The following is an 11,303-nucleotide window of genomic DNA, read 5'->3' as shown; positions in this document are numbered from 1 at the left end:
TTCAAGTGGTATCGGAGCCCGGTCTCTCATTTGTGGTCTTCAGTGACCCGAGAGGATGGCGTCTAAAGGGCTAGATGTTTGTGAGACACATTTTTTATGGCACAAACTTTGCACTTTGGAAAAATCACATGCTTGATCATTTTCGTGCAAAGGGACCTAAATTTTGGTGGGTTGTCACTAGTGGTCTCACCCGTGTCTTGGATCATAGAACTCTAACCAAAGCTCAAAGAATCATCTATGAATTTGATGCACATGCTTGTTGTTTTCTATTGGATGCTTTACATTTTGATTTGATGAAGCAAGTAAACTACAAGGGGACCGCTCGTGAGATATGGGAGTCCATCAAGGAAACCTTTGGTGATTCCTCCACATGGGATGATGGCAAATTCAAGAAGGAGGATGAGCCTAAAAAGGAGGTGCATGAGTGTGTTGAGCATAACCACAATTTGGTGATTGTGAAAGATTGCTCCACCTCATGGTCAAGTGATGATGATGATCGATCAACTACAAGTTTACTTGACAAGGTTGATGATGGTGCCACAAGTGTTGCAAGTGACAATGCTACCCCATGCACACTTGATGGTGATGATGGTTCATGCTCAAGCCATGATGATGCTACTACAAGCCCATCCACTACACCACATTGTCTCATGTCACAAGGTGACACCAAGGTATCAAATGATGATGTGGTTGATCATGTTGATTCATATGATGGGCTTGTTAGTAGACTTGCTAGCATGACCATGTCTTTAGAAAATGAGAAAGCTAAAACATTAAAATTAGAAAATGAAAACTCATTTCTAAAGAACACTTGTAAAGAACATAAGAAATTACATAATGCTTATAAATCTTCACTTGATGAGCTAAAATTGAATCATGAGACACTACTTGCATCTCATGATGAATTATTAGAACAACATGCTTCTCTCATTAAAGTGTTTACAAAGAAACTTAAAAATAATGAGAGCTCATCACATGGATCAAATGATAAATTGCAAATTATTGCTAATCCTTGTGATGTAGGGAAGAAGCATGTATCCACCTCTTGTGATGATTTATTAGAAATGCCATGCTCTTCACATATAGATGCTTGTTCTACTTCTATGTCTTGTGAGACTAACCTTTTGAAGGAGAACATTGAGCTCAAAAGTGAAGTGAAAAAATTGAGCAATAAGTTAGAGAGGTGCTACAACTCAAAAGTCACCTTTGAGCACATATTGAAGACTCAAAGAAACTATGGTGACAAGTGTGGCCTTGGCTTCAAGAAGAAGATGACAAAGGGCGAAAGAAAGAGAGAAAGGAAGATGAAGAAGCTACAACAAAGAAAGCTCTCTCATACCATGTGCTACCGGTGTCATGAAGCGGGACACCTTGCAAATGGTTGCCCAAACATTGAGAAGCTCAAGAATATAAAAGAAGAAGAGAGGCTAAAGCATGTCAAGTGCTTCAAGTGCCGCACTTGGGGTCATCTTACCTCAATGTGCCCAACCAAGCAATTGGTGAAGTCACAAGTGAAGCCTCAACCAAAGCCACAAGTTGAGCAAGAGAAGACACCCCAAGTTCAAATCAAGATCAACCATGAAGATGGTGGTGATTTGATGATAAAGAAGAAGAAAACAAGAAGGGGTGGAAAGGCAAGGCATCCAATGCAAACTCAAGATGCCAAGATAATGAGCAAGAATGAAGATGAAAAGAAAGATTATGCTCATATCAAATGCTTCAAGTGTGGAAGTATGGGACACTTTGCCTCTAAGTGTCCTACCAAGCTTGAGAAGAAGGCTCAAGCAATTCATGAGAGGCAAGGCAATGAGAAGCACCACATGAGCAAAGAAGAGAAGGCTCAAGCAAAGAGAAAGTGCTACTCATGCCGAGAAAGGGGACACATGGCACATTCATGTCCCCTAGGTAACACTCCTAAGCCTATTTAAATTGATGATGATTCTATGCTTAGGAAGAATGGCAATGGTACCTCATTGGTTGCAATTGCAAAACATCCTGCTATTCATAGTAAGGCTATGCCTAAGTATGTTGCTCCTAACTTGAGAGGACCCAAAGTTGTTTGGGTACCATCAAAAAGTGGATGATTGTTTGTAGGTACCATTGGCATTGGAGACTTTATTCAATTGATTTTATATTCATCATCATATGTTGAGTCAAGATATGAAGCTTAGTGCACATCCAAACCCAATGCCAAATGAAAATTGAGTGAAGTCCAAATGTGCTACAACATACAAGTGTCAATTTCAAGTTGTTGGTGATTCATTGGATATATTTGATGACTTGCAAATAATTAAGTTGAAGCTTGCTAGTTGGATGATCATGAGCTAACCAAGGTATATCTCTTGTTGATCATTTCATTTGGGTGCATATGAGTTGATTGAATTGGACAAATATGCAATGTTGCTTGCTATGAGATGATTGAATGGATAATTGCTTAGTAATCAAGTTTGGATTGATTCGTGTTGGATAAATTCATAAGATGACATTTAGTAAGTGATTTAAATGGATATATGTCTTATGGAAGTATTCAAACAAGTTAGTTTCAAGTTTGACTCATACATGATGAAGTATAGCTCAATTATTGAAATCTGTCCTATAATTGAGAATCTGAGCTAGCTGTAATCTTAGCCATGTTTGAGTGATCAAAACTTATTGGATTGGCATAAAAATTGGTGTACATGCTCTAGACTTATGGTATAAGATGATGTACAATTTTCATGAGAATTGGATAAGAAATGCTTCGGTTTTGGAGTGGATCTTGTCAGCTATAGTGCAGAAGTTTTCAGCATGTAGCAGTGGTGGAAGATTTGATATATGGCAGCAATCTAGAAGTCAAATGAAGCTCAAATTTTTACAGCTGCTAGATAACTTAGTAAAGAACACCTCCACCAAATTTAGTGGTATTTGGATTTGTACTTTGGGAGATATGCTTATTTCTTTCAAGGGTACAAAATCTGTCAGAAAAGTGACAAATGTTGGATTGATCTAGAGTCACTTTGATTGAAAGGTCCTCAAGTTAGAAACATGTTTACAAGTGTTTGAGGTACCTAAGTTTGGTTTTGAGATGATCTAGAAGCATGACAAGATATGAGTACAAGGCTATTTGACTGTGGAGTGTATTTTGCATACATTTGGTACTCAAGATGAAGATCAAGATCAAACTCAAGATGAAGTTGAAGGTTAAGTTCTAGTGGCTATTGGAGATCATTTGGTAGAAAGAAAAGAACTTAAACAAGAAGAAAGAAAAGGACTTAAAGAAGGAATCAAGGTTACTCATCAAGTTAAGTCCACCACTTGGATCAATCAATCAAGTTATTTCAAGTGAGTGTCAACAATGGTTCTTGGAGAGAGGTCACTTCTCCCTAGTGTAGGGGCTTGCCGCCTATGTGTAGGTGAACCAAGTGTAGTACTTGGAAGGCTAACATGGAAGTGGTGATCTGAGAAACATTTGAGATGCTTAGTTGAAGCAATCAAAAGGGTTGATCAAGAAAAGCAAGCAACACCCAAAAGAGAGCTAATCATGATATTTCAAGTGGTATTCTCAAATTAATACTCTCATGCAAGCAAAGATGAAAAGATAAAGCAAGTCAACCACAATAAGAAAATGCACTTGATCATAAGTGGTATTCATTTCATATGGGTGAAGAATGAAATTCAACATGGTATCTATTGGTCTTCACCAAGCTTATAATTGAACTTCACATTGCTATTGGAGTAATGAATTGAAATCTATGTGACTATCCTCTACTCCAACATAGCAAAGGTATCATTGTAATGTGCATGATCATTTCATCCCTTACCAGTATGCGATTAGTGCATATAGTACATGCTTCATAGGATCATGCATAACAAATGAAATGTTTAAATTCATAGCCTACCACTATTGTTTGAATGATTACTTGATCTAGTGGTTAGTACATGAATTTGTTCATGAGCTAGTGAACCCAAGTACTTGACTCAATTTGGATTGCTAACAAGTGACAAGTACAACATTGGCAAGATAACCCTTGCAAGAGGTGTGAAGAAGCTTGTCATTGGTTCAAACCGAACTTGAAAGCTTAGGCAAATCATTCTAGTTCAAGTCAATCATAGAAGCTCATGATAGTGATAAGAGTACAAGCACAAGACAACAATGCAAATGGATATCTAGTTTTTCAAATGGTATCTAGACTCAAGTATTTCATCAAGAATATACAAGTAATGTCTAGATCAACTCACAAGTGATATCCTATAAGTGGTACTCATGAAGATAGCAAATGTTCAAGAAATGGTTTTTATTGAAAAATCCAACAAGTGGTTCCATACTAGAAGATTCTTTCAAGTGATATCACATCTACACATAATATCAATCATGCAAGATGATGGTTCCACAAGTGATCCTCAACTTTAAGTGATCATCAAATGAAGAATGCATCCCTCAACTACAAGAGCTCAAGTGTATCAATTGGATGACCCATGCTATCACAAAGGGGAGTTGTCACACAAATTGATAACAAGATCAAAGAATCTAAGTGTGGTATCTCAAGAAGCCCTACACAAGATACAAGTGGTACAAGTTACAAGCGGTATCTACAAATGGTGTCATTCCAACAATCAAGTGATGTCCATCAAAAATACAAGACTCAAGCCTCAACCATCTACCTCAAAATGCATACCCTTGTATCAATGAGAAACTCACCTTTTATGGAAATTGATGACAAAGGGGGAGAGATTGTACAAAGATATGAAAGCGGGGAGAGATAAATTGTGTAAGGGGAGAGATAAGATATGAAAGCTTAAGAGGCTGGACATGAATATGGACAAAGAGGGAGCAACATTGAAGAAAAGAGATGGACCAAAATTCTTGGACAAGAGAAGCACACAAGTAGGGGGAGCAAGCTCATGAACTTGGATTGATTGCATTTGATATGTGCATATTCATGTGCTTGCTTGCATTGCATAAGTTTTCAAATTCAATATGCATGCTTGTGTGGTGTATGCTAGTTGTAGAACTTGAATGATGATTTGATAACTAGCATGCATAGGATGATAGCTAGACACTTGGTATGCTTTACAAGTAATGCTAGTACCTTGATTTTAATGTTGATCTCATGAGGTATCTAGTGCTTTTTATGTCCAAGTGATACCTAGCTAACCATGGTGCTAAGGATGAACTTAAAGGTGCAACTCTGATTGATACACGCTTCAAAGGTTTATTCTATACACCTTAGCATCATTTTGTAGTGATTACTCTCCCACAATTTTAATCTATGCATATGTGCGAGCTTCAAATCAAACATTCTAGCACATATGTAGGGGGAGCTAATACTACCATCTCGGGTTTGTGGTACTTGTCCAAAATTATTTTCACATCGTAAAATTGCTTGGGCAAGCAACATGAATCCAAAAGAGCTTAATTTCCATACCTTTGTAGAGTTGTCATCAATTACCAAAAAGGGGGAGATTGAAAGGTCCTTGTTTGGTTTTGGTAATTGAGTGACAACCTAGGTGGACTAATTGTATTTATGTGAGATACATAGGTGATTAGTCCATAGGTACATGTGTGTGAGCAACATATGCCATGAAGGTGAAAATGGCTTGGAGATGTTGCAAAGCTCACACATGTGATGATGAAGGAGCTCATTGCACATGAGACATGACATTGAGTCATGTGATCAAGGTGGAGAAGATTAAGACAAGACTTGGCTTGATGGACCGGTTGCAAGCGTGAAGGGCAAGTCGAAGGCTTTGGAGTGATGGACCGTGTGGCGGTGAAGCTTGAGCAAGACTTGGCGCCGATGGACGATGGCAACGGTGAAGAGCAAGTGAAGTCAAGATCGATGAACCAATATGATCACGTAATGATATGAAGTGGATCATATCATTGTTGATCATGTTGGTGCATGTGTTGCATCAACATTGGAGGAGATGGAATGGAATGCGCAAGGCAAATGTATAACCTAGGGTATTTTATTTCACCGGTCATAGGTGTGTAGAGAAGTTTATAACCGGGTTTAGGATAGATGGCCATACTATCAAGAGGAGCAAACTTGTTTGCATATCGGTCATCTAGTGCCACTCGAGTGATCTAACTTTGCATCGTCGCTAGGATCGAGTGGCGTGGCAAGTTGAGTGGCTAATCCTTTCAAAAATGATTGTGAAAATGCTAACACACATACACATGATGGTGTACACTTGGTGGTGTTGGCACATTTGCAAAGGAGAAGAAGTTGGTGATGAAAACAAGTGAGTCGCGCTGGTTATAGAGTGACCGGACGTGTCCTGTATGGTGACCAGACACGTCCGGTATTTGGCGGCGTACTCAGCAACCGGACGTGTCCGGTGCGAATCAGAAAAGGCAGTGATCGGCGGTGTAGTCGATCGGATGCTGGCAGCATCCGGTCCGGTGTGACCGGACACGTCCGGTCATCGGTGGGTGCTTACTGTACTCGACCGAACGCTGAGGCTCAGCGTCCGGTCAGTTTCTAACAGTCGCGTCCGGTCAGCCCTGGGGGCTTACTGGACTCAACCGGACGCAGCGGCTGAGCATCCGGTTGTTTTGGACTGTGCGTCCGGTCATCGTGTCAGAGAGCCGTTGGAGGCAATGGTCGGACACATGGTGGTCAGGCAGCTACTGGACACGTCCGGTATAGCAACCGGACGCGTCCGGTATTCGTGATCGGTGCGTCCGGTGCAGCGTCCGGTGCTGCGTCCAGTTGACCCGAAAAACACCCAGTGAAGGGGTAATGGCTCTATTTGTTCATGGGGTTATAAATAGAAGCCATGGTCGGCCTTTGGCCGGGAGCTTGGAAGCGGAGCACCTCAGGGGACTTTGTGTCCATGATTGAGAGTGCTTAGGAGCCCTCTATCTCACACATACTTGATAGTGATCATTCGATTGTGTGAGTGAGCGATTCTAGTGCGATTGCATCGTGAGATTTCATCGAGTGGCACTAGGTGATCGAGTTGCAAGCCGGTGGTGCTTATTACTCTTGGAGGTTGCCACCTCCTAGATGGCTTGGTGGTGGTCTCCGTCAAAGCCCGTAAGAAGCTTGTGCGGTGCTCCGGAGAAGAGCTTGTGAGGGGCATTGTGCTCGCCCCGCGGGAGTCACGAAGAGCAACTTTAGTAAAGCGTGTCATTGAGCTACCCTCACTCAAGGGGTAGGTTCTTGCGGTGCCCGACGTGCGGGCTTAGCGGGTGATGCTAATTAGCCGCCGAACCACCAAGTGAGCGGTCGACACAACGGGGACTAGTGTGTTGGCAAACATGTGAACCTCGGGAGAAAAATCATCGTGTCAACCTTGTTCTTCCCGTTGGTTTGCATCCCCATTACACAAGCTTGCAATTACTTTTATACATATTAAGCTTGTGTAGTTGCTCTTGTAATTAGTTAGCTTGTGTAGCTTACTAGTTACCTTCTTGCTTGTGTAGCATAGAAGTAGCTCCCTTGCGTGGCTAATTTGGTTTGTGTTACCTTGTTAGTCACATTACTTAGTTTGTGTAGCTAAGTAATTGCGCTCTCTAATTTGGCATTGGTTGCCTTGTTATTAAGCATTGCTAGTGAGCTTAGGTGGCTTTGTGCTTTTGCTTACTAGCATGTGTAGGAGCTCCCTTGTTGCTTAAAGTACTAGTGGCATAGGTTTGTGTGACCTTGCTCCTAGAATTGGTTAGGAGAGCTCTAAGCTAGCCCAGCACCTTTGTTGCCTAATTAGTATCTTTGGAAGGTGCTAGAGAATATAGATAGAGGGGTGTAGTCTTGGCTAGACCGATAGTTCTTAATTCTGCACTTGTTTCGGTTAGCCGACGCGATTAATTTTAAAAAGGACTATTCACCCCCCCTCTAGTCGCCATCTCGACCCTTTCACCGGCCATAGCCAACCCACAGCCGTACTGGCCGACAGGGCATTGGCACCACGGCGCGCGGAACATCGCCAGCCACACGACGCCAAGTGGGCGCGCGAGGTGACCGTGCGCACAGGCCAGGCACATGACATGCACGAATTTTAAAGCGAAGCAAAGGGTGCCGATCATCTCAACCAAAGTTCAACCAATCCTACTAACCTAAAGTTGACACTACCAGCTAGCTAGCGGAGCAATCGTCATGACCCGAGAGCAACCAGAGAGGGAGATAAAATGATGCCAACTTGGGTTCATCGCTGGAGTGCCGGTTCACGAACAGAGCGCCAACAACATGGTTTACAGCGTGTTCCAACGAAGTTTGGGCAATTTTTATGAGAGCAACATGACATCCAACACAACTTCGACCTATGTCATGCTCAAGCACTCACTTTGATGCAATCAACAATACCAAAACATGCAGCTAGTGTTTAAACATTTTTGTTAGAAATTAAATGTCAAAATATCATTGTCTTACTACTTTTCTATACTTAGAAAAGTTAAGGATTTTAGTTGGGGCTAACTAACCATTAACTCTTTTGTCATAATTTTTAATAGGTTTAAACCTTGTTACTTCAACCAACAAGTATTTCACACAATAGTCCATACCTTATACTAACCCATAGGAGCAAAACATTAGTTACCAATTTTGGATTCAATTTTTGAGCTCCCAAAACACTAGTTACCAATATTTATTTTCCAAAAGTTAAAGTTGCATTTCCATCTACTAAACTTGTACTTCAATTTTTATTTAAGTGCTAAATACAAGTTATGTTTTATTTTTGTTCATAGAAATTGTTTTTCGTGACAAACAATTAAAACGACTTATCCCATGTTTCTCGTTAGGATTTTCATTAGCACTTTTATGCACCAAGTGAGTTAACTTGGATATTTATTTGAGTCCACAAAAGTGAGTCACATAGAATTCACTTATCATTTCACGTGCAGTATAAATTTTTAAAACCCGAAAACTTGTTAGGCTAATCTCTCTCGGACCTAAATCTCGGTGCTAAGCAAGCTCGTAACACCAGGGGTGTTACAAAGCCTACAAGTGATCATCAAATACCTTCCCACTATACCTCTTCTTGAAATTTTGTACTATCTTATACATACACTTTCTATGTTCAACATTTGGAAAAACTTCACTAACCCCATTCATGACTGCCTGGCCACAATCAGTGCAGAATGTCAGGCCCTCTGGGGTGCCTATTGTTTCCTTCAACCTCTCCATGAACCACACCCAATTCTCATTGGTTTCTGAGTCAATTACACCAACAGCTACTGGATACATCCAGTTGTGCCCATCTACTGCACAAGCAATGCGCAACTGCCCCTAAGCCTTCTAGTTAAAAATGTGCTATCTACTGCAAGATATGGTCTACAACCTCTAAGAAATCCATCAACACATGGTTTCAGTGCAAAAAATAGCCTATTGAACCTGATCTTATTGTTGATGGTGTGATTATTAATGACAAGAAATGATCTAGGACTTGATTCTTCTAACTGGGCCTTAAGCCTATACATGTTATCAAAACTTTTGTCCCAAGGCCCATAAATCTTATCCATGGCAAGATTTTTACCTTTGTACACTCTCTTGTAGGGCACCACAATTTTGTGTGCACCTTCAACCTCCTTTGCAGTTCTGTTGCACCTAGAGTTCCATCTTCCTTCAGCCAATCAATCACCTGACTACACACCCAGAACTGTGTTACTCCTACACAGATTCCTTGCCTCCTAGTGCTCTAACACTCATGAGGGTAGGGGTTCCTTTTCACCTGCAAAACAGTCAAGTAATGCAAGAAAAATAGGGTGCAATCAATGAAACCAATGTACTAACACATTACCTTAATAGTGTGTCCATCCCTAAGAGTTGAGGCATGAAGTCTCCACCTACAGCCCCCACTCTGTTGTGAGCAGTTCACCCTATACCTCCCTACATCACTCTTCTCAATGTCATAGTTGAACTCATGTTTAACATCATGAGTAGCTAAAGCAATCTTAAAAGCATCCATGTCTGAATACACTATGCCTACTGACATAGGAGGGTCCTTCTTGTCATAATCAACATCAGGCATATGTCCAGGCTCCCTATCTTTAACCATATCATCTATGTCTTCTACTTCATCATCAGACGATTCATCAGCAACAGAACTCTCATCTTCCCTTTCTTTACTCCCACCTTAGCCATAAGGATTGGGAGGAGGTGGGGATGTTGGGGACTAAGGTTAATATACAACCATTTCTCATCAACACCCACATGCTCATTCATTGGGTTTGGGTTAGCCAGGTATTCAGGTTCAATAGATTGAGTGCGTGTGGCATGGCTTGGTTCTACTAAGCTTGGATAAGCAATTGAAAGGGTGAATGGGGTTCAACAGAGTTCACAGTGCTACCAAGATCCCAATTAGGAATCATAGGGGGATCACTACTTGGGCCATGATATGCAACAGTCAACAAGCAGCATTTGGAAGCCTTATGTTTTGCAAACATTTCAACCAAATCTTGGTCAGTGTAGACTTGGATGTTCACTTTACTATCCATGCAGAAATAAAACAATCTCACTATGTCACTGTAGTCATGAGGATACTTGTCGACAACTTTAGCAACCAGGTCTGTGAAGTTGGTGCGGTCAACATCCACCACTTTGTTCAACGAAAACCACCGCACACATGAATTGGGAGCAACAATCCGGATTTCTAAGTTAAAGCTACTTTCTGCGTCCATCCTATAGATGAACAAGGAGCACGCAATCAACACTACAAACATGGGGCACAAGTGTAGGGCACTAAATAGCAATACATCAATCAAAAATAGCCAAATTGAGACAGTCAAGGTGACCTAAGACCATGAAACCAAAGGGGGGAAGTAGTGAACTCACCCGTCCAGAAGCCAATCTGGTTGCTTGCCCACGCCCTTGTTCCCCACCATGCGACACCTATCCTCTAGATCCATGGTCAAATCCATGCTCCACTACCCCATGCGCTGCCACAAGCACGAGGGATTTGTCGTCTTCTCTCTTAGCTACCGCTACAGCCTCCGCCGCCGGATCTGCCACCATTAGGGTTTCGCCGCCGCTAGGGTTATGGAACGAGAGAGAGGAGTTGAGCGAGAAGAGAGAGTGAGAGACTGAGGGAGATGCCGGTCAATATTGGTCAACACAACCTCCACATATGCTTGTGACTGAAAGGGCAACATGGACATTTTTCCTGCCTGGTCCCACATGTAAGAGGAGGCTTTTCCCTGTGTGCCATTATGAAAGATGCTACATTCCTACATGCCACAAAAAAGTTCACATGGACCCTGGTGCCATGACGCTAAACTTTCTTGCCTTCACACCATTTCGTCCGCCTTCTGTCAGGTTTCCACCGTTTGGCAACCCTGACATATGGGCCCGACCAGTGATAATGTCCAGAATACCCTTCTCTAT

The sequence above is a fragment of the Miscanthus floridulus genome, chromosome 7 (assembly GCF_019320115.1).
Source record: "Miscanthus floridulus cultivar M001 chromosome 7, ASM1932011v1, whole genome shotgun sequence".
NCBI classification, from domain to species: domain Eukaryota; kingdom Viridiplantae; phylum Streptophyta; class Magnoliopsida; order Poales; family Poaceae; genus Miscanthus; species Miscanthus floridulus.
Note: the sequence above shows the minus strand (reverse complement) of the source record.